Consider the following 25,066-nt stretch of genomic DNA (forward strand, 5'->3'; position numbering starts at 1 on the left):
GGGGGGCACCGAGGAAGGGAAGGGGTGGTGGGTGGGCAGTGTCAGGCCGCCTCGGTCGGGCCAGGGCTCGCCTCCGCTACCTGCTCCTCGGGGCCGGCCGGTCGCCCGCCGCCCGGCCTGCGTGCCCGGGCAACAGCTGCTGCGGCCCGACAGCTGCTCCTGCCGGCCCTGCGCCCCGCACCTGGCCTCTGGGAGGTGCGCCCTGGCCTTCCTCACCGAGCATCCGCGCAGGGAGACCCTTCCGTGGCGAGAGGACGGGGTCTGGACCAGGCCCGAGGCAAGGTGGAACCATGATCGGAGCCTGGAGGTCGGGGACGAGCCCCTGGCAGCTTTGGGACCCGAACATTCACATCGGGTTGAAATGGGCATTAGCCTCAAGTGTCATCAGTTTCCCACGAAGCACTCACAACACTGAAAAGTGTTGTGACTCAAACGTAAATCAAGCGACAGGGAGCAGGGTGTGAGAGTCAAGTCGTCTGACCGCGTTTGGGAAGCAGTAACGTAGCTTGCATTTACCTAGCAGTGTTTTGTTTTTTTAAATTTCTTTCCCGGAAAGTCAAAGCACTTAAACACACTTCGTCTCTCTGTGAGGAGGGTAAGGATACCAGTTTAACTTGCAAGAAATTGAGGAGGGGGCCAGAACACATGAACAGCTGCTTGTCTAGTGTTCTGTACATTGGATTCTAGGCAGCTTTGATTCCCAGTGTTGTGTGCCCTGGGAAGGTGTTCTCATATAGTATTTCCTTTTTAGATTCTGATGACTTCCTGGAGTAAAAAATATTTTTCTTCTCATTTTTTCTGTACATTAAGTTTCAACCCTCATGTATTTGCTGCTCTGACCTGAGTGTTTATCCATCTTGGTCAGAACACAAAAGCTTTCTCTCATTCATTGATGTTTTTGTATGTTCTACTATTAGTGGAGCAGCTTTCAGAGTGCTTAAGCTGGAATATGTACTTTTCTGTTACATTAGATGTTGACATCAGCAGAGGACTCTAGAAAAAAATTGAAAGTGGCATATATCTGGAAAAATGCCACATGATCCTTCCTTTGACATCTAACACCGAGGAATGCACCAGTGATAGTTGTGATTCACTAGGAAGGAATGTACCTTATACCCGTTTCACAGTTGACAAAATGTTTTAGAATTTTGACACTGAGGCAGGAGAGGGGACTGTGTACATCCATCCATCTATCCAGCCATCTGTCCAGCCAGCCAGCTAGCCATCCATCCATGCATGTGTTCACTTATTGACAAATATTGAGAGCCTACCACACTGTTGGGGCTGGGAGCAAAACAAACCAAACATTCCTGCCTCCATGGAGCTCATTTCTACTTTATTTCAAATTAATACTTAGGTGAAATATGTAGTGTAATGGTAAGTGATGTAGAAAAATAATGAGACAGGGAAATAGGATAATAGGGAGTTGGAGAAGGGGTTAATTTTAACCAGTGTGCCCTGGGAAAGCCTCATGGAAAAGCTAGTATTTGAGGAAAGACTTAATACAGGTAAAGGAGCTATTCCTGTAGCTATATGGAGGAGGAATATTCTAGGCCAAGGGAGCAAGGGCAAAGACTGAGGCAAAAACTGAGATGGGAGTACATCAGGTGTGGTTGGGAAAGGAATGGAAGCTCACTTAGTCACAGAGGCACAAGCGAAAGGGAAGCTTACAGGAAGTATGTACCCATCTCCTTGATACTAAGACGAGAGGGTTTATTTAGTGTCCTGGATCTTTTCCCACATTTCTTGTGACTCTTGGGGAAATCAGATTCTGAAAATTTTGGCCTCTCTCCCAAACTGCCTGTCCCCTTACATGATCTCCCCCACATTTTGGAAATATTCACTATGCATGTATAACATGTTTCAGGAATTGCAGTGAAATACCTTTCTCAAAAATAAAACTCTTAAAATGAGGTTGATATTTGAAAATGTAAACAAATGATTTGCCTTTGAAGTTTAAACAGGTTATTAAGGACTATAACTCAGAGGAAAGGTGGCTTCTGTGTATTAATTCATGATGTCCTTAATCTAGTTAGTGAAAAATTCCTCTTAATTATTTCTCTGCTGTCCATCCTAGTGGTAAGTTCCTCAGAGACTCTTCCACTAATTTGTTTATACATAATTTATAGCATTTTACATGTGTAGAACTTTTTTTTGTGCTGAGATTTTAATTTTTCCACTTTTACTTTTCAGGCTATTTCTCCAATTTGATACAGTAGACTTTTATTTGGAAGAAAGTATTGCTATTTCTTTCTTACCTTCATAGTCTTTTACTGACCTTTTATAAATGTCCTCTTTCCAATTCACCTGAGAAATTCAGGATTTTGGTTTTGAAATGCTATTACTGGTGAGTTACATGTGTGAAAAATAATTTGTCTTAGAGACTTGCCTGAAAATCATGAGAAGAAAGGAGTTAAATTTCAGGGTGTGAGTGGTGCTCCTTGGCTAAAAGGAGACAGTGATGAATCAGTGATGAGGTAGTGTTTTAACGAATGGCCTTTTTCCCTCTTGTTCCTTTGTTGAATTTTTGAAATGACATCTCCAAATTACAATGTTTTTGATGTCATAGCGCTCATTTGTTCTCATGACTGAGTTTTAGTAGTCCATGTCTTTTCTCTTGGTTGGCCTATACCCTGGAAGATGACTCTTGATTGGTTGTGAGTATAATCTGGAAGAACCTTTATGGGGGGAAAAGATTATTGTTGCCCCTTTTTGCCCTTCTTAAGGGTCTTTGATTTGTGCCATTTTCAAAGACTGACTTCCTTTGTGGTTCTCCACTAGCTCCTGCTGACTGAGTTTTCAGTCCTCTCCATTTTATTGTGTTTTTCATAGATCATAGTAGGACCCTTCTCACTAGGTTTAATCAACAGCCTATGTTCGTGTTAATCCGGGTTTCTTTCATTGCCTTAACATTCTTTGGTCATTGTTGCAAAACTCTGAAGTCAGGATTTTTTTCTTTTGATCTCCCACTAATTATGGTCAAGCCCTAGGGTTTCTATTCATTTTTACTCCCTGAAGAATTACATATCTTTAAAAATATAAGTAGATTTTTACTCCATTGGCAGGCTTACTTATAAACTAGAATCCTAATTTCTTGACCAGATTAGCATTTTTTTTCATTTTTTTATGTTCTTAGGTGACTGAGAAATATGTTAGATTAATTATACAGGAATGCAAAGTGATATCTTTGTTCATGAGCCCATAAATTTGGATGAGGTTGAGGGAGAATTGAGAAGAGGTTTGAAAAACAAAACATTTCCTTAAGTGACCAGACTTGATTATGTAAAAATATTTTCAAAGTATTACATCTCTATTTGATTAATTAAGAAATGTAATTTTACATTTTCTTGTTAATTAGAGGGTTTCATTGGAATTGAACTTTTATACTTCTAATAGGAGATACTCTAGAGCCTGTTCTTTTGGGTTAGAGCGAGAGAAGAGTTTGTTTTATTGTCTGTTTCTTCCTTCTTTCTCTTATGTCCTTACAGAAAGCAGAGTACAGTGGGTAATGTTGTATGACCTTTAGGACATTATAACATAGCAACTACTTTTTTTTAAAAAAAGATTTATTTTATTTATTTATGCATACAAGAGCTCGGGTTTAGGCCAGAGGGGTGTGTGTGTGTCGGGAGGGGGGGTATAGGATTCACCAGAGACAGAGTGGGGAGCAGAACAGGCAGATCTGCTGAAATTACTGCTGTGGGGAGCAGCGGGCGAGACAGGAGAGGTCTGCAGCTATGTGGGTAGCTCCCTGGCTGGGGTTCCAACTGGTGCTGCAGTGGCTGTGGATAGCTTCATAGTGCTGAGAATTAACCCCTTGTGCCACCAGGGAGGCCTGCAACTACTTCTCAAAATTAAATCAGAGGTGGAAATGGCTTTCTCAAGTTGCTTTTTATGCTGTTAGTAAAAAATTTACTAACAGCAAATTTTGAATTACTGCTTTTTTACCCTTTAATAGCATTATTTAATTTTAGCTAACAAACCACTTGAGTCTTTTGTATGACCATTCCTTTTCACTTGAAATAACAACGTCTTATGGATTTTTTTAAGATAATGTCTCGGTACAGCATTAAAGAAGGTTGTGATTTTGCAACCTGGTGCTTTGCTCCTTGGACATTTTGGCAGTGGTCATAGTGGGACTCATTGGTGATTTGCGTATTGTATTACTCTGTTACTGGGTGTAATTTTTTTTCTCTGTCACATATGTATAAAATGTTAATACCAAATCCCTGTGTTTTGAATGAAACCCCCAAGTAATCACTTTCCTGAAACCCTCTAGTGGTGCTTGTTAACTTCATCAGAATCACTTAGACCTTAAAAAAATACGTATATTTTAATCTGTCTTTAGAGCTACCATGGGAGACTCTCTAGCTGTTAGGACAGGGAGTCTAGTTTAAGCACACCAGGCTATTCTATTGAAAGCAGGTTTAGAATTCATTTCCTGTAAAACATATTTATGACAAAAAACTATGTTTTGAAAGCTTCCTAAGAGATTGCTTGGTCATTTACTTTAATACTTGTGTTATTTACAGTGTTGAAAGAACCTGAACAAAGTCTGCTGAAACCTCCTGCTGTGAACCAGCAGAACTTTTGAGCAGGTGAGTATTGAAAGGAAGCACAGAACTGAGGGCTTATGCAAACGTATGATTTTTACTTTAAAAATTTCAGTTCTTTTTGTCCATTATTTTGTCTGAGGTTATAGACAGTCAATAAAATCAACTTTTGGTACATCTTAGATTCCTTACGAGCTCTAAGAATAATCAGACGCTTTCTGCATCGATCATGAATTTGTGTCTTAAACTGTCATAATGATTTTTTGATGACATGAAACAGGAAGGGGGGGATGCTTTGGGGTAAGGTAAGGAAGTACCTTTTTAAATTGATATTTGGGTTTTTTTAAATGAATGTATATGACATAAATTTAAGGTGTATATCGGGTTAATTTGATACACTTCTGTATTCTGTGATTACCATTGTAGCAATATTTAGCACCCCTATCACATTACATAATTAAGGAGGTATCTTTAAGAACCCCAAAACACTTGGTTTCGTGAAGGACATGAACCAGAAACTGGGAAGCATTCAGGAACCAAGGTAATCCAAGTAGCACTCCTCTCCCCACTGGCCAGACAGTGTCCTCTTGTGTCTCTTTGTACCGCTTTAGTTGTCTTTCCCCAGTCTGGCCTTTTCTGTTGTAATAATACATGGAAGAAAATGACTACTTCACTTCTAGAACCACCGATGAACAAACTTAAGTGCCTTGCCAATTGATTACTGCCCAGTGTAACTCAATTTCATATTTCTAGAAGGAAAAATTTGATTAACCTCTTTGTCCAGTTTTCTATCTTTGGTTCAAGTAGTGTGGCCGCAGTGTTGAGATCTAGAAGTGCAAACACATTTAGCTGAAAGATCCCACGCCTAAGGTGGGGGGGGAGGCAATTTTCTCTGAAGAAGGAGTAGTGGCTATTCTAGGCAGAATCCCATAGAAACTTCTTGACTTTTTTCCTTTTTCTAAAAAAATTTCCTGTATAAAGCATGACATTTTCAATTTTCAGAAGGTTTAAACTATATGCATATCTTTTGTTGATGACACCCAATAGATCTCACCAAGCATCCATGTGGGAACTTCTTAGTATAGTGTTGTTTTTTTTTTTTTGGTTTGTTTTTTAAGATTTATTTATTTATGCATACAAGAGCTTGGGTACAGGCCAGAGGTGTGGGGGGTGAGAGGATTCACCAGAGACAGAGTGGGGAAGAGAACAGGCAGATTGACTGAACTGCACTGCTGAGGGGAGCAGCTGGTGAGTCAGGAGACTTGTGCTGCACCATGTGGGTTGCTCCCTGGCTGGCCAGGGATTGAACTTGTGCTGCAGTGGCTGGGGACAGCTTCATAGGTTGTAACCCCTTGCGCCACCAGGGAGGCCCTTCGTTTAGTGTTTTAACAGAAGTTCTTGATTCAGAGCTATCCTCCTTTTTATATGGAAGAGGAATTAAAGGGTTTGGAATGTCTGGGATAAAGGTTTTAGTAAATGAGTAAAAGCAAAGGAAAGGCTGGTTTGTGGGAAAATTCATTGATTACTTAGTTTCATTGATTGCTTTTATAAATTCTGATTTCTGGGAACTTTTTTTTTAAACATTTATTTGCGCATACAAGAACTGGGGTGTAGGCCAGAGGTGTAGGGGCTGAGAGGATTCACCAGAGAAAGAGTGGGGAGCAGGACAGGCAGATATACTGAAATATACTGCTGAGGAGAGCAGGGGGCGAGACAGGAGAGGTCTGCTGTGCCATGTGGGTCAGCTTCCTGGCCAGGGAGTGAACTCGTGCTGCAGTGGCTGTGGATAGCTTCATAGTGCTGAGACTTAACGACTTGTGCCACCAGGGAGGCCCCAATTCTGGGAACTTTTTATATTATTAAGCAGCCATACAGATTTATAGAACACCATACAGAATTAGAAGGCTTCATATTGGGACTTCAGTTTGTGAATCTTTTTTCACATTAGAATGAGTGATAGCAGTGACGGTACCTTCACTGTTCAGATATTAACATGCTTTTGTGTTCCAGATTATTAGGTAATACTGAAACTTTTTTTTTGAAACTTAATTTTAGTGGAGAATTTTGAAGTCCTGTTTGTTTTTGTTTGTAGCATCTAGTTAAGTAATTTTTATTACTTAAATTTTGTTGATGCACAGCCTAGGAATTACTAGTAAAAGTGATCTATTGTAGAGCAGTGTATTGAATGGCAGGCCACAGATGTGACTTCCTAGAATACTTTTTTTTTTCAGTTAAGATTTCTTTATTACACTGTAGCTGAATTCATTTTTAAATGAGAGGGTTTCTTTTTTTATAGTTACATTTTCTTAGATGTTCTCAACATTTCTGGATGTTGAGGTAAGGCATATTCAGGGCTTTGTGAGGTTTAAAAAGATTTCCACATAATCAGTAAACCTTCTACAGGCTCTGGGGATCCCTTTCTGGAAAACATTGGCTTGTGGGGAGATTATCAGATGACAGGTAATGCTTATGGCATTGTAATGTTCCCTAAAATAGTTCACTGCTTGTGATGAGAGTATAACTTATTTTATTCTTTTTTACCCCAAATGGGGAAAAAAGAAAAACATTTACATACTGTTCAGAAGCAGTGTAGAGCATGATAGTAATAGTTTTTCTTCTTACAGTGATGTTGTGGCCAGTATGTTCTTTGGTAACAAAGCTCCTTTTATTCAACTTGCCTTGGGTCTGGAGGAAGCCTTGGGAGGTCTAGTCTCTTCAGTATTGGTTCTTTAGTTGTAGACAATGACAAGAAATTGGCAGAGGTACTTGTCTTGGTATTTCCTAATTGGTTAATCATGGCTTGGCCTTGAAGAGATTGGCCACATCCAGGGCCTTTCATGATGAGCTTCTTTTTTTTTTTTTTAAGATTGATTTATTTATGCACACAAGAGCTGGGGTACACACCAGAGATGCAGGGTGTGAGAGGATTCACCAGAGACAGAGTGGGGAGCAGAACAGGCAGACGGACTGAAATACACTGCTGAGGGGAGCAGCAGGCGAGACTGGGGAGGTCTGTCCCGCCATGTGGGTTGCTCCCTGCATGGCTGGGGATCGAACTCGTGCTGCAGAGGCTGCGGACAGCTTCATAGGTTGCGTCTTAACCTTTTGCGCCACCGGGGAGGCCCCCCATGATGAGCTTCTTGAGAATTGAGGTGGTGTTGCCCATACTATGGCCAGTTGAGTAACTGGAAGTGAAGCCGTCCTGCAGCATCATGGGTCAGAGAGCCTTAATTTGTATTCTGGAACCCGAAACGCTTTCTAAAAGGCTTTACTCTTTCTTGCAGGCTTTTTATACTGCTTCCACCATTGTTAATGCTGTTTCTGATGGTGTGTTTATAAAAATACATACTGTTTCCTAGCCAAAGGGCTTACTATGTTGCTTAATTGACTAATGTAAGTAGTAGAAGTTGGAAGGCATTGGAACAGAGTGGGAGACTGGGGGGGAGGAAAAGTGACTTCTGCAAAGTGAATTCCTCTGAAAATTCCCAAGAAAAGGGGAGAAAAGGTGGTAGCCAACCAATATTGAGTGTAATTTCAATATGTAGTGAAAAACTTGTCTTTAAGTAGAGAGATGAGTTTAATTTTCTGTCACTACCTGTAACTAAAATAAGTTAACCTCTTGAAGCCTTATTTTCCTCATGTAAAAAGTATATGCCATAGATGCTATGGGAATTAAAAATCTAAACTGTCCAGCATAATGCCTGGACAGAATAAACAGGCCCTTATGAATGGTAATTTTTATAATTGTTTTTGCTATGTAACAGGTAAATTTTGATAGTAAAATTTCATCTTTATCATTTGAATCGAGATGTCATTGGATTGTCAGTAATTTTTTTGGTTTTGTTTTCAGTCCAGCATTTATTTGAATACCTACTTGTGCCATCTTTGTTATCACAGTGGGGTCCTACTGTTACTGCCCAGTGGTAGGACAGTGACAAATCCTGCAAGTAAATTTCACAATGTGAAAGTGTCCCTTCCTTGGAAAGAAACTTTTAAAACCTTGGAAACTTTTGTGTAAGTGTCACCTTTGGGATCTTGGTGTTCTTGTTGGTGATATTTCTTACCCCTTGGTATGCTTTCCAGGGTATGTATGTATGTATGTATGTGTGTTTGTTCTAAGTTAACTTACGCATTTCTTTTATTTGTTATTTTTTCCCTTTTTCTTTAAAATATGTGTTTTCAATTTTTTTGATTTTAGGATTCCTTTACTTTCTTCAATATTACAGGACCCAATGAGCTTTTGGTTTTTTAGTTATATCTATACTTACAATATTGAGAAATTTAGAAGATAAACCAAATTTAGAAGATAATTTATTAATTTATTTAAAAATAAGTTATATAACCTTACCACATTTTAACAAAAAATACTCATTTTTCTAACATGTCTTAAAAACTGGGTAAGAATAGTGTTGCTGTTTTACCTTCCCACATGTCTTTAATAGAAGGCAACTAGAGTCAAATCTGCTTTTGTAGTTAATCTCCTGCTCTTCATTACTTTGGTTCAGCTCTGTAAAGAAAACTCATTCTCACAGAGATGTGTATGTAATTACACAGGGAAGATTATTTTAGGAGCTTTTTCAGATAATTGAAAATACTCTCCTTTGATGTTACACTAAAATTCCACAAGTAGTTTATAAAGATAATTGGAATGTGAAGTATGAATATTAGTGCGTGTTTGGGTGCTCTATTGTATTAAAATCCATCGGTCTATCTTGTGTATTGAATGGATATTTTATGTTTTACAGTGTCAGAAAATCACTTTCATTAGTTTAGCACCCATCAGAAAAGCCTTTAGGTTTGGGAAAGTCTTTTTAAAAAAAAAGATTTATTTATTTATACCAGTACTGGGTACAATCAGAAGCATGGGAGGGTGAGAGAATTCACCAAAGCCAGAGCGGGGAACAGAACAGGCAGACCGACGAAGTACACTGCTGAGGGGACCAGCGGGCGGCAGGAGAAGTCTGTGCACCATGTGGGACCCTCGCCCGGCGGCCAGGGATCGAACCTGCACTGCAGAGGCTGCGGGCAGCTTTGCAGCCCAGCACTCAGCCGCCACCGGGGAGGCAAGTTTGGGAAAGTCTTGGGCATCCCTGGTGGTGCAGCAGGTTGAGTGCCACACTGTAAAGCTTTCTGCAGCCTCTGCAGCACGGGTTGGATTCCCAGCCGGATGGGGAGAAACCCACATGGTTCGGCAGACCTCTCCTGCTTCACCCGCTCCTCCCCTCAGCAGTGTCTTCGGTCCGTCTGCCTGTTCTGCTCCCCGCTCTGTCTCTGGTGAATTCTCTAACCCTCCTGCGCCTCTGACTATACCCCAGTTCTTGTATAGATAAATAAATCTTTAAAAAAAAAAAAAGAGGGGCTCCCTGGTGGCACAAGGGGTTAAGACACAACCTATGAAGCTGACCGCAGTCTCTGCAGCACGAGTTCTATCCCCAGTCGGCCAGAGAGCAAGCCACATGGCGCAGCAGACCTCTTCTCACTTGCCCGCTGCTTCCCTCAGCAGTGTACTTTGGTCAGTCTGCCTGTTCTGTTCCCCACTCTATCTCTGGTGAATCCTCTCACCCCCTACACCTCTAACCTGTACCCCAGCTCTTGTATGCATAAATAAATCTTTAAAAAAAAAAGAAAAAGAAATAGGTGCTATATTTAAAAAAAAAAAAAAAGATTGGGAAAGTCTTGAGTACTCGAAACCCTTGAAACTCATGATTGTGAATAGAAGTTCTACAAAATTCTGATATTTGCTTGAAAGCTTAGATTTTATAATTGACAACAAGTATTGTCAATTGTTTTCCTTGCAGTGACATTGTTACTTTCCTCATTTTGGGGGGAAAAACAATCTGCTTAATACCTAAGTCTGGATAACCATATTTATGCATAAGCTATTTTTTAAATCAAAACGATGTTCTGTGTAAAAAGCTGCTAGTTTAGCTTGCAACTCACAGACAAGTGTTTTTCTTTGAGACATTGTCATATCACAAAAGTGCTTTATATACCCTTCTCATCTCATCACATAGAAAATTAAAAGATATTACACAGGGATCAAGATTAATAAAATTTAGTAGTTTTTACTGCTTTACCAAGTGCATGCTTTTTTCCTCTTCTTTATATGGCATTTCACAGTGAGGAACAGATTGACAGTTCAGTTTGAACAATGCTAAGGTGCCAACAGTTTTACCCATTACTGCTTTTCTTGATCAGTGCAGTGCCAACACATTGAAAAATGGAAATAATATGTTATAGTTTTGATACCACAGATACCTTGAAAGTGTGTCAGAAGACCTTATTTTGAGAAGTACTGCTTTGGGGAGTAAAACATTTTCAGTGTTACATTAATTTTTTTTTAAGCATTAAATTATTTGTAATATAAACTGAAATAAACATAGCATTGAGGTTCTTTAGATTTCAGTGAGCGCTTTTAGTACTGGATAGCTAGAGATTTGGTCATAAGTTGTGATGAGTTATAAATCCTATGAAAACAGGCTTCTACACAAGCACTGTCCAACAGAACTTTCTGATGTCATGGACATGGTCTATAAATATGCTTTGTCAAATTCTGCCATGTGGCTGTTGAGCAGTTGAAATGTTTTAGTGTGACTTGGAACGACATTTTTTTTTAAAAGATTTAATTATTTATGCATACAAGAGCTAGGGGACAGGCCAGAGATATGGGGGGTGAGCGGATTCACCAGAGACAGAGTTGGGAACAGAACAGGCAGATTAACTGAAATACACTGCTGAGGGGAGCAGCGGGTGAGACAGGAGAGGTCTGCTTCGCCATGTGGGTTTCTCTCTGCCTGGCCAGGGATTGAACTCGTGCTGCAGAGGCTGTGGATTGCTTCATAGCACGGTGCTTAACCCCTTGCGCCACGAGGGAGGCCCGGAATGGCATTTTTTTTTTTAATGTAAAAAACTTTTATTTTTTTATTAGAACTTAAATTTCTTTTACAGTGGATTTTGTTTTTTTAATTTTTTATTGAGGTAATTGACATTAATTTCAGTCATACTACACAGTTTGTATACACTGTGAAATGATCATCACAAGTCTAGTTACCATTCCTCACCATGCATAATTAAACAAATTTTTCTGTTGAATTATATGCTAAGCATATGATTTTATACTTAGCAGCTTTTAAATACGCAGTAGAATATTATCAGATGTAATCACCATGCTGTGCGTTATCTCTTCATGACTGATTTGTAACTGGAGGTTTGTACTTTTTTACTCCCTTTACCCATTTTGCCTGCTGTCCACCTGGCCTCCCACCTGGCAACCACCAGTCTGTTCTTAGTATTTGTGAACTTGATTTTTGTAGTTTGTTTTTTAGATTCTATATATAAGTGAGATAATATCGTATATTTGCCTTTTTCTGCCTTTTTTTCACTTAGCATAATGCCCTTGAGAGCATCATGAGCACTTGTTATTAACATGATTTGTCACTGTTAATGTTAACCTTGATATCTGGTTGACTCGCAAACCTTGTCAGGTTTGTTCCCTGTCAAGTTACTCTCCCCCATCCCTGGAGAAACTGAAATTTAAAATTTTAATTAATTTAACTTTATATGTTAATAGGTGCTGTATAAGGCACACCGTCCTAGATAATGTTCTTCTATTTTCATGTATTTATTTAACATCTATTTTAATAGATTTAAAGACAGTGATTTAACATGAAGGAAATATTTCAGATATTAGTTTTGGAGGGCACTATGTTTTGTTTTGTTTCGTTTTTTTTAAAGATTTATTTTTTTATATTAAAGTACTGGGTACAGTCAGAAGCGCGGGAGGGTGAGAGAATTCACCAGAGCCAGAGGGGAGAGCAGAGCAGGCCGACTGACAAAGTACACTGCTGAGGGGAGCAGCGGGCGGCAGGAGTGGTCTGCGCACCTTGTGGGACCCTCGCCCGGTGGCCGGGGATCGAACCGGCGCTGCAGAGGCTGTGGGCAGCTTCGCAACCCAGCGCTCAACCGCTGTGCCCCCGGGGAGGCCCTGGAGGGCACTGTTTTTGAGAGAGGTATTCTACTTTTAGTAATTGTAGTCCTTTAAAAATCAACTTCTTTGAGGTAAACTTAATATAAATGCCTTTATTAAGCATTCATAAATAAAATGCCTTCATTTTAAGTACCCTTACATGAAGTATACATTTTAATGTGTATTTTGACAGGTGTGCATACTTGGGTACTCATCACCACAAACCACTCTTTTCCTCCTCCTTTTTTGCAGTCATTTCCCTTCTCCCACCACTGATTTGTTTTCTGTGCCTATAGATAAACTTTGACTCTTCTGCAGTTTTATATAAATGTACTCATTCAGCATGAATTCTTTTGGAATCTGGTTTCTTTTGCTAAAAGTAATATGTGTGATTCATCAACGTTGCAGCATGTATCAGTAATTTTCTTTATTAAATTTTTTTTTGCATAGAAGAACTGGGGTGTAGGCACCTCTGGCCTACACCCCAGCTCTTGTATGCATAAATATATATAAAAAAAAAAGACAAGACTCATACAGTGTGTAGTCTTTTGTGCCTGGCTTTTTTTACGGAACATGTCTGAGATTTATAGAGTAGTTGTAAGTATCTATTAGTAGTTGGTTCTTTTCTATTTCTGACTAATATTTTCTCTTTGAATATTGTGTACTACAAATTGTCTTTAGTTTGAAGGAGATTTCAAATTTACAGGAAGTTGCTAAAAATTACTAGGAATTACCATATGCCCTTCGCCCAGTTTGGTCACCATTTCTTAACATTTTCTCTATCATTCATTTTCTCTCTTCAATATCTGTCTGTATGGGGATAATTTTTCATTTATGTAATTTTCCCCAGCTCTGTTTGAGAGTTAATTATGGACTCATCCTCCTTATCCCCTAAACATTTCAGTTTTATTTTCTAAGAATAAAAACTTACGTGCAGCTCTCCAGCCCGCCTGTGACTATGCCAGCATTTCTTAAACTTTCAGGGCCTCCCTGGTGGCACAAGGGGTTAAGACACATCCTATGAAGCTGTCTGCAGTCACTGCAGCATGAGTTCGATCCCTGGCCAGGGAGCTACCCACATGGCGCTGCAGACCTCTCCTGTCTCACTGCTGCTCCCCTCAGCAGTGTATTTCAGTCAGTCTGCCTGTTCTGCTCCCCACTCTGTCTCTGGTGGATCCTCTCACCCCCCACACCTCTCTCTGGCCTGTGCCCCAGTTCTTGCATGCATAAATAAATAAATCTTTAAAAACAAACAATAAAACCTGCCCCTTTCAAAAATGAAGCTCTTGCCCCGAGACTGCCCTCCTGTAACTGTGCATGTGCCTCCTGTAACAAACCTGTGCCTTTCAGGGGCAGCTCTTACTACCTGCTTGTGTCTGTGCAAGTGTCCTTTCCTTTTTTAAAAAAAAATATAAACCTGCCCTGTAGATTATAAAAAGAAAAACTCGGGCCTCCCCAGTGGCGCAGCGGTTGAGCACTGGGTTACGAAGCTGCCGGCAGCTTCTGCAGTGCCGTTTCCATCCCCGGCTGCTCCCCGGCCACCGGAGGAGGGTCCCACATGGCGTGCAGACCTCTCCTGCCGCCTGCTGCTCCCCTCAGCAGTGTACTTCAGTCCTTCTGCCTGCTCTGCTCCCCGCTCTGGCTCTGGCGAATTCTCTCATGCTCCCGCGCTTCTGACTCTACCCAGTGCTGGTATAAATAAATAAATAAATCTTAAAAAAAAAAAGAAAAAAAAAGAAAAACTCAAATAATCACAGTAAAATGTAAGTAATACTGTGTCCTCTTCAGTGCATCCCATCAGGAGCACGTGATGTCAGTTTGTCTTATTGTTAATGATGTTACCTTACTCAGTAACAGTCAGATGGAAGAGATGCGTAGGGCAAGGCATCTTTCATGTGGTCACCAGTCTGGAAGCACCTCTACAGTTTGCTTAGTCATCCACCCATTGATGGACATTTCTGTTGATGAATATAATAGTCAAGTGTCAGTTTTTGGTAATTATGAATAAAGTGACAAGTTTAATGTATCCATTGTCTTTTGGTAGCTATTTCCCTTGAGTAGGTGTCTAGCAGTGGATCATGGGATTACAGGATAGGAGTATATTTAGATTTAATAATGCCAAACTGTTTTCTGATGTTGTTGAACTAATTTGCACTAATGGAGTTTATTCATTATATCTTCTCTTAATCCAGGTCTGGCTAAGGCAAAAATAGCCAGCTATTCATTTATTTGATATATGGGAAGAGTGTTAGGGTAAATAGCTCTCTTTTTCTGCTTTTGGGAAAATGGAGGTTAGTCAGGTGGTGACAGGTTCAGGTTCCTAGGTGTGCATTCTGTGTTAGTCCTATTGGCTGACTATGCATAGCACTGGCTGGAATCCATCCCAGATTTGCTAGTTGTTTTTTTCTGGGTAAATTTTAACATACTCAGGAAATGGAGATTTCCAGTAGCAAATAATTTTTATAAGAAAGACTTGGGATTTTCAAAAAGTTTATGTTTTGAATGGTTAGTGGAATAGTGATCTCTCATTAGTCTATTAAGACCTCTCCCGGGCATCAATGTTGGGGACGTTTCAAGAGTCAAATTGTTAGCTACTGTGATGAATTCTGATTCTGCATCTGTTTTCACTTCTCTCTTTTGTATTTGCCCAGATGGCACTTATTATATGCATTGCAGCTCCTTTACGGTGACAGTGCTCGTGTGAGCTGTCCATACTGTGCCTGGTGTGAGAAAAAGGTAGGCTAAGCTGACAGGCCAGGGTCTCCCTCTTGCTTTGAACCCAACTTTAGGAAATAGGCTAATATCTTCTCTCTCTCCTCCTTTAACATTAACTCACATGCACAGAGAGTAGTAAATGAGGTTCCACAGAGGGGCTGAATAAAGATGAGGAAGTTAGGAAAACTAGAAAAACATAGTAAAGGAGAAAAAAATAATTATGCTAGTCATCAGAGATAAAATAATTGCTAGTGAGGACAACCTCCATTTTTTAGAATTTGGCAGAAAGGCTAGGTTAAATCCTGTTCATTGTCAAAAATAGCATGCAGTTTATTGAAGAAGACAAACTGGTATTAATTGCAGAAGAAATACTACTTGAATTCTCTTAAGAGAAACTTTGAGTAAATGGGCAAGGTCTGCAATTGTGGTTGTATAGAAATGTTTCCTCGTCTTTTTTTTTTAAAGATTAATTTTTATTTTATGCATACAAGAACTGGGGTGCAGGCCAGAGATGTGGGTGAGAGGATTCCCCAGAGACAGAGTGGGGAGCAGAGCAGGCAGATCTACTGAAATCCACTGCTGAGGGGAGCAGCGGGGAGACAGGAGTGGTCTGGTGAGCCATGTGGGTCAGCTCCCTGGCTGGGGATCGAACTCAGGCTGCAGTGGCTGGCAATAGCTTGATAGCGCTGAGACTCTAACCCCTGCGCCACCAGGGAGGCCCCTTTGTAGCTTTTTAGAAAGTTACCTGTCTTTAAATTTTGAGGATAGTCCTTTGTCTGATGTCCTTAGCCCTAGAATTGGTGTAGCTGGAGGAGGGAGGTGAGGGCCTTATTATTTGCTCTGTCATGGTGGATTTCAGCATGAGAAAGATATTCTAATGTGGTGGTCTCAGAAACAACAGTTTTGCATACATTCCCTCAGGGACACTTCATGCCATATGTCCACTTCATGTTCTTTCCTGACTCCTTCCTTAAAGGTTTGAGTGTTCCTGACTTGTAGAGATGCTAGGCTGGTTCAGAGAACTAGAGTTGGTTCTAGTTCTAGAATACATGAGGCCTGCTAATCTGTGCTGTGGGTTCTTAACCTACCATGCAGTGAATGAAAATCCACCTGGTTATTCATCCTTTTTATAGTCTCATCTTCATATTATGAGTTTCTTCCTCCCTGACCCAGTCTCTCATGGTTTTCTTTCTTTCTAAGACCTTTTTGCGGAAGTCTCTGAAATCTTATTTTTATGTTCAACGTCTCCATGTGTTAGACTGTTCATCAGGTATTTTTTACTGCTGGCCAGGTAATTGAAGCCCATCTTACCCTGACAGTGTTGCCTTCCCTCTAGTCCTCTGACATTACCAGTACATTCCCTGCACAGCGGTAGGTGTGTCAGGAGGCAGAACCGGGGACTCCATCCTTTTCCATTCACAGTTCTGTCCTTTACCAGGTGACAGTTCAGTCTGGTTTGCCCCTATTGTGTTTTTGTAATCATTAATTATCCTGCCAGACAAACACTTTCTGGTTTAGAAGATAGGTTATATATAGTCACCAGCCATAGTCTTCCTCTATCTTCATGCAAAGTCCCTTTTCTTCTGGAGCTTACGCTGTCTGACTGACGGTAGCACTCCTGTTCTCCTCATCAGATAATGCTTGTGGCCACACCCTTTGAGTCACTGTCTTCCCTACGCTCCTCTTTGCCAGTGTCCTGAGGTGACTTAGGAGTCCATATGGATGGCCCATCCAGTCCTCCCAGGTCCTGCTTCCTGGACTGATTGCCTTTTCCGATTCTTCTAGTACTTTCATTTTATTTCTACTACACTAGTATTTATTTCTACTGGTTTTATTTCTACTACACTTGCTTTTCGACATTACCATCTCCCGCTTGCCAGCTCGCTTCTGTTCTTCCTCCTAGCGGCTCAGTCACACTTTTGCCGGCTTGTGGCCACAAGCATTATTCCTCCGTTCACTGTGCTGGCAGAACCCTAACCCTGGCTCAGACTGTGGTCAGTGGTCTGCCAGGTGGCTAAGCTGGAGACAGTCCCCACAGCCCTGCAGATCAGTGCTATCTCTGTCACGACTGGGCCTTCAGAACTACTGTCATGAATTGCAGTGTGGATTAGGTCCTGGAACAGAACAAGAGCATTATTGGAAAAACTAATGAGATGCAAATAAACTCTGAGTTTAGTGAGTAATGATCTACCGCTGTTGGTTTCTTAGTTTTTTTCCATAAATATACTGTGGTAATAAAACTTGTTTGCATTAGAGAAACTCGGGATTTTCTGTTTCATCTTGGTTATATTTCTATAACTCTATATAGTTTTATATATAAAGTTTGTTAAGAAAAAACTAGATCACGGCAGCTATCCATTTCTTTATTCCCGTTAAGCCTTACTGTATCTCCTCTGTCATTTGCCTACTTAATGTGAGAAAATTGAGGCCTTCAAGTGTGAATTCATCTCCACTTCTTAACCTCCGCCCCTTTCCCCCCACCAGAGAAAGCAGCAGAAATTACCTTCCTTATTTTTACCTACTTTCTTTATGTCCCAAGTAAACGTTTTCTATTTTTTAAAGATTTATTTTTGTTTATTCATGCACACAGGAACTGGGGTCTAGGCCAGAAGTGCAGGGGTGAGAGGATTCACCACAGACAGTAGGGAGCAGAACAGGGATTCACTGAGCTATATACACTGCTGAGGGGAGCAGCGGATGAGACAGGAAAGGTCTGCTGTGCCATGTAGGTTAGCTCCCAGGCCGAGGATCAAACTCAGGCCTCAGTGGCTGGCAACAGCTTGGCAGCATTACCCCTGTGCCTCCAGGGAGGCCTGGAGAAGTTAAATTTTTCTTTCCTTTTTTCCCCAGAATCCCTATCCATCCTGCCATTTCAGACTTGACTCCCATGGAATTTTGCTAAATGATTTCTCTTCACCTTTTCACAGCTAAGGGTCTCGAGTTGACTGCATTGTAGTCTTCCTTTGTTCACTTCCCAGTCAACTCCTTATCCCACTGAATTTGACTGCGTCCCTACCATGCTCACTCTCACACCACCAGGGACTTCATTGTGGAAGCCAAGGGGGACTCTTCAGTCTTTCTCTTTTTTGTCTTCAGTATGTAACTTTTTAAATTTTTCCATTAAAAATAATAATTGTGAGCTTCCCTGGTGGTGCATTGGGTTGAGTGCAGCACTGTGAAGCTGTCCCCAGCCTCAGCAGTACTGGTTTGATCCCTGGCTGGCCAGGGAGAAACCCACATGGTGCGGCAGACCTCTCCTGTCTTGCCCACTGCTCCCCTCAGTGTTTTCAGTCTGCCTTTTCTGCTCCCTGCTCTGTCTCTGGTGAAACCTCACCCTCGTGTGCCTCTGGCCTGTATCCCAGCTCTTGTATAAACAAACAAACAAACAAACAAATAAATAAATTAATCTTTAAAAAAAATAATTGTATCAAGACTATGTTGCATATATAAATTGGAAAACTTAGTAGGAAAAGAATTGCCCCTAATTTCACCATTCAGAAGTATATAGTGCAACAGCATAGTGCATCTCTTTCTCTATTTATATCCAGCAAGAATACCTCTCTGATACCCCACCTTAGTGCTTATCTCGCTGTATATCCAACAGCAAATTTGTTGAATGTAAACATATTTTCTGTCTTCTGTAAACTGCCTTGACCACTAAATATATTGAAAATTTTTTCATGTCAGTCATCACGTGTCACTTCTCTACTGCTATTAAGATCTGATATCTGTTGAATTTCTAACATTGCTCCTTTCCATCATTAGCTGTTGCTAATTCATTCTCTTCAAGGCATTCTGAATGATCTTTCTAAAGTACAGATTTCATCTTTGACACTTTGCTGCCTGGGATCTTTTCATAATCTTCCGTTCTTAGGAAATGCAGTATGATTTCTGTGATCTTGCCACTGCTTTATCAGTCTTCACTTGAATTTTTAGCCTTACTGAATGAGCGTTAATCTTGCAAAAGAACATACTGAGCACTCCTTTTATCTTTGCTCCATCTCCCTCTTCCCTTGCCCTTATAGACTTTGCCTCATCCTTAGTAGTTTCGGTTTTTGGAATCCTTATTTGTCTGACCTTGGGCAAGCTGTGTAAGTTCCCTAATTTTGTTCAGTTTCTTTAGTGGGGCTAAAGTATATCTCCAAATTAAGAGTAAAAATATTAAGCACTTTGAACTGTTCGTAAGCACATAGTAAGCATTCAATAAATGCATTCAATAAATTCAACAGCTCTTATTTTATTTTTTTAAGATTTATTTATTTATGCATACGAGAACTGGGGTACATGCCAGAGGTGTCGGGGGTGGGAGGATTCACCAGAGACAGAGTAGGGAGCAGAACAGGCAGACTGACCAAAATATACTGCCGAGGGGAGCAGCAGGGCGAGACTTGAGAGGTCTGCTGTGCCATGTGGGTGGGCCAGAGATTGAACTGGTGCTGCGGATAGCCTCACAGTGCTGTGCTTAACCCCTTGCTTAACCCCTTGAATCCGGAGGCCCCGGATTCAACAGCTCTTAAGCATTACTTCCTCATTTTTGGGTTACCCAGCATTTCCAGAATTTACTTTGAATAATTCAGTATAGTGTTTCTTACATAGTAATTATTAATGCCTTTTTGACTCAGTTGTAAAGTTTTATTCTAATGGTCAGGAATTGTTACTACATTCCTTGTTCTTTTTTTCTTTTTCCTAAAGATTTACTTTATGCATACAAAAAGCTAGGTTGTCAGAGGTGTGGGGGCATGGGGTGGGGGGAAGAGTAGGTGAGAGGACTCACCAGAGACAGAGTGGGGAGCAGAACAGGCGGATCTACTGAAATCCACTGCTGAGGGGAGCAGCGGTGAGACAGGAGAGGTCTGCTGTGCCTTGTGGGTCAGCTCCCTGGCCAGGGATCGAACTCATGCTGCAGTGGCTGGTGATAGCTTCATAGTGCTGAGACTTAACCCCTTGCACCACCAGGGAGGCCATATTCCTTGTTCTTAATATAATTAGGTAATCTGGTTAGAGATTCCCAGAAAATGTTATCTGCATCCATTTGATATTTTTATTGGATGAAGGAAAACATTTTACAGGATTTTCTTTAGAAAACTTAACCTTGCAGTTGTATATTTCTGAACATAAGTGTTTCCTGTGTAGAATAGTAGGCTTAGTTGTAAAAATTGGGAGACTGGGATAATTCAAGAAAGAGTTCCTGTGACCTTTCAGGTGAGTAATAGTAATAATAATGGCTTTCAACAGTTTAAAAACTAAGGCAGATAGATGGGAGTTTCTTCTTCTTCTTTACTCCCCCAATAAATGTCCATTGTTGAAAAGTTGGAAAAGAGTAGAGTATAAAGGAAAAAAAGAGGTCCTGTATTCTTCAGAATTTGTCATCTTGCAAATAAGAATTTCATCTTCAGCATTTGCTAAAATTTCACTTCAATAAATCATTTGGGCTATTTGTTTTGTTATTAGTAATATCAGTGGAATTTCATTAGTTTAAAATACATTAAAAATATATGTGGCAAGACGTTCAAAAGTACAAGAGGATAACACAGTCAAGAATAGATCTTATCCACCTTTGACATTGAGTCCTCCTCAGAAGTGTATCATCTAGGTGTCTTGTGAATTCCTTGACAGACTTTCTGTGCATTCAAGAACACATGAGCATGTGTACAAATCAATGATTTTCTCCGTATTTAAAATGTTTTCAAGTTAAAGAAGGATCTACCAGGTTAGTCTTCTATTTAGTAAGTTCCTAGTTGTGAAATAAATAAATTAGTACTTCCTTTCTTTTACTGCCTTGCATATAGTATGGGTTAAATCTGGTTATTACTGTTGATTATGTACACAATGCAGTATAACAGCATAACGGGTAGTTGAGCAAAGCTTTCTCCATCTGTATTGTCAGCCTAGATGAGCTCAGGTTATGTCCAAGGCCTGGTCCATGTAGCTTTGCTCTTTCTGGCAACAGTGGAAGTGAACTGCTTGTATTTTTTGGACACTGTTAGGCTGTTCATCTGCTTCTGGGACTTTGTTTTCATGCTCCCTTTCACTCTTCTGTAAGCCTTCCCTTCCCTGCCCTCATCCCTGCCTCATGTTACACTGTTAAAGATTTGTTTCCCTCTTAGGAACTCTTGGATTTCTTGAGTGCAGTGCCCTTTTATCGCAGGACTTAGCAGGGATTGGCACTTAGTAGGCATTTCATAGATATTTTTTTTTAAGTTTTTTTTTTTTTTTTTGTTTATATAAGCACTGGGTATAGTCAGAAGCCCAAGGAGGGTGAGAGAATTCACCAGAGCCAGAGCGGGGAGCAGAGCAGGCAGAAGGACCGAGGTACACTGCTGAGGGGAGCAGCGGGCGGCAGGAGAGGTCTGCGCGCCATGTGGGACCCTCCTCCCGTGGCTGGGGAGCAGCTGGGGATCGAACCAGCGCTGCAGAGGCCGCGGGCAGCTTTGCAACCCAGCGCTCAACCGCCGCGCCACCGGGGAGGCCCAGATTTTTTGTTTTGACTTGAATATAATCCTTACTGGTTTTAGCTTCTATGAGATTTTCTCCTTAATTCTAGCAGCCCTTTTAGAGGAACAGTGGCCATTAGACATTCTTTGACTCAAGGAAAATGAAATTGAATTGCTCCCCTGTGGTTCAGAATTCTTGTTGCTTCAGCAAACTTTTGGAATACCAACTCAGTCTTCATTGATAGTCTTTTTTTTTTTTTTAAACCTTTAGCATAGTCTTGTAATCTGAGTCTGCACTTCACTTAACATATTTGAATGCTTACTGTGGGTAATTACTTTTATCATGCCAAATGAGTTAAGAATGCATATAGTGTGGAGCCCTTGTCTAGGTGATTTTTCAAATATATTTAGTGAAAAGTTAAATAAACACAACATGAAACTTTTTAACATACAGTGTTGTTAAACAGACATTGTGTGTTATAATGAAGTCCCTATAGTGAATGTCAGGTAATTTTTTCTAAAGATACCATATTTTATCATACACAGATTTTTTTTTGGAGAAGAATTGGGTGTAAACCAGAGGTGGGGGGGGCAGGTGGTTAGAGGATTCACCAGAAACAGAGTGGGGACCAGAACAGGCGGAGCTACTGAAATCCACTGCTGACAGGAGCAGTGGGTGAGACAGGAAAGGTCTGCTGTGCCATATGGCCCAGCTCCCTGGCCGGGGATCGAGCTCAGGCTGTAGCAGTGATAGCACTGAGACTCTAATCCCTGCACCACCAGGGAGGCCCTCATACATAGTTCTAAGTCAGTAATTACTTTTGGAAATCTGCCTGATGAGAATAGAAAGCTGTTTATTTAGTATAGCTTGTTTATATTGACAAAAAACTGGGAGGCATCCCATTTCTACAGGCCGTTTTTCAGCTTTACAGATCCTGAGTGCAGCCAGGCGTGGTGGTGCCCGTTTGTAGTCCAAGCTGCCCAGGAAGTTGAGGAAGGAGGATTGCTTGAGCCCAGACATTTTTTTTTAGAGAAAAACAAAATAACATATAAAACCAAACAAACAGAAACCAAAAACGCCTCTTCCCCCATGGATTAATTCTATATGTTTACTGGGTATTTGCCCATGCAGATATATTAGGAAGAATAAAAAAGAATGCATATTTCAGAATAAAGTATGTAATATTTTCCTAATTTTGCAAAAAACATTTACCCCCTCCCCATCACATATATGTGAATACGTTTTTGTCACAACATGAAGACAGTGTGGGAGGGATATACATGAGACTGTACTTTTTTTTAAATATCTTTTTTTTAAAAGATTGATTTATTTATACAAGAACCAGGGTACAGGCCAGATGTGCAGGAGGGTGAGAGGATTCACTGGAGACAGAGTGGAGAACAGAACTGGCAGACTGACGAAATACACTGCTGAGGGGAATAGCGGGCGCGACAGGAGAGGTCTGCCCCGCCATGTGGGAATCTCCCTGGCTGGTTGGGGATCAAGCTCTGCGTTGCAGAAGCTGCGGATTGCTTCACAGCACTATGCTCAACCACCAGGGAGGCCCTGTACTTTTTTTTACCTCAGGGAACGAGAAAGGAGGAGAGATGACTTACTGTTGGTAATAGGAGTTTTCTGTTTAAGTACAGTAAATTTGAGTTTAGGTGAAAGATTGGGACTCGCATTGTCACGTAGCATGGTCTTTTCCTTCCTTCCTGTGCCTTCCTGGACAGTGTTTAGCCGAAGCTTTTTTCTTATCCCTTGAAACTTTTCCCTTAATTTCTGCTTTGGGATAATTTCATTCAATTTTTGGTTACAGTTCTGCATATTCCCTTCCAACTCTGTGTCTCACCATTCTCTTAACACACTGGAGTTCAAGGTCTATAGTATGATCATTCAGCTGTCTTCTCAGACACCTCATGTTGATTTTGTGCAGAACCTAAACACCTTTCCTCCCAAATTCATTTCTATTTTCTCTTTCTCTCCATATATAGGCTGCAAAAAGCACCCACACTAGTATTGAATCTTTTAGATTCTAGTCCATTTCTCCATCTTCCACTTTAAATTTTCCTTTCCAGAGGTAGCAGTGCCTTTTCTGCTTTTGGAAATATCTTGCGGGGTAGATATTTGAATTGATCCTCAGTTTTGTGCAGGCCATTCTGAGGACGGAAGGACAGATCTTTGAGTGGAAGTGAATGAGTGATGTGCAGAACCACAGAAGTATGCAGTAGAGAGTTATTGATAGTTCTCATTTGGCTTTGAGTTTGGAGGTAAAATATTAGGGATTGAGTTGAGGAGGTATGGATATTAGATTTGTGGGACCCTGAAATATTAGAAGTTTTGACCTTGCAGAGGAGGTTTAATCATTTTAAAGAGGGACAGGCGTGACTGAAAAGGAGTGTGGGACGATTGATCTTACTGGATGAGAGTCCTTAGGGACTGAACTAAGGAAGGAACAATATTGCAAGTTTTTTGGTGATAATCCAGACCCGAGTCAACAAAAGTTTGACAGAAATGAAAAGAGACTGCACAAGGAATCTTGAAAAAGGAATTGAACACATTTGGGACAAAATGATTGGACATGAAGGAGGGAACAGGAAGGAGTGTCAGATTACTCTCAGCTTTTGAGCCTGCATGACTCGGGAGTGAGTCAGCTGGCCAGTTGTTGATGAGCTGGATACCCAAGAGGAGCAGGCAGCTGGAAATGCCACATGGGTCATAAGAGAGAAAGGCCAAATCTGTAATTCGCAGCAGGATGGGCCCCCTCCTAGGGGGTGTGTAGAAATTTGTGGGAGAGCTTCTCTCTGCTGTTGTAATTTTACGCCCACTCCCTGCATGCCCTTTTTTACTCCCCATGATTTAGTAGTTAGGGTTCCACCCAAAATGTTAGTAGAGAACATATTGTAGATAAAAGGTTCAAGACAATATCCAAATAGAGTTTAGAGTTTACTAAACTGTGGGTACACCAAGGTAAGCTAGAAGAGAAACTTGGGAGAATGCTGACTAAAGAGGAAGGAAATGACAGGGAAATGACAATGCTGTGGTCATGGAGGAAAAAAAAGAGGAAATGGTTTAAGAAGTTAGGCAGGATAGCCTGGTGGGAGTGCAGCATCCAGAATGTGGTTCAAGTCTTGACTTGCTGTAAAACTTCAGAGCTGTTTTCTAGTTGCCTGCCACAAGTCTCCTGGGGTTTTGAGCTGAAAACATTTAGGTAGGGTGGGGTTTAAATGGCAGCATGGTCTAACTAAGCTCATTTCAATACCTCACTGAACCCTTAGAAAGGATGATTAAGAAATTAGGCCCAGTTTCCATTCCAGCTAATTTATAATTCAGAGGCATCATGTAAGACAATCCCTCCAGTACATATAAATGTATTAGAAGTGTGCTTATTTGAATT

The 25,066-nt window shown here is 40.8% G+C and overlaps 1 protein-coding gene across 1 annotated transcript in view; it reads left to right on the forward strand.

Annotated features, from left to right (window-relative positions):
* The window catches only part of GIGYF2 (GRB10 interacting GYF protein 2), a 123,377-nt gene that overhangs the window by 380 nt on the left and 97,931 nt on the right, over positions 1–25,066 (forward strand). The window contains exon 2 of the mRNA XM_037524237.2: positions 4,533–4,598. The gene's annotated coding sequence lies outside the window, so the exon portion shown is untranslated. The remainder of the gene's footprint in view (positions 1–4,532; positions 4,599–25,066) is intronic.

Source organism: Talpa occidentalis, unplaced genomic scaffold (genome assembly GCF_014898055.3).
Source record: "Talpa occidentalis isolate TD23 unplaced genomic scaffold, MPIMG_talOcc4v2.1 talOcc4.3, whole genome shotgun sequence".
NCBI lineage: Eukaryota > Metazoa > Chordata > Mammalia > Eulipotyphla > Talpidae > Talpa > Talpa occidentalis.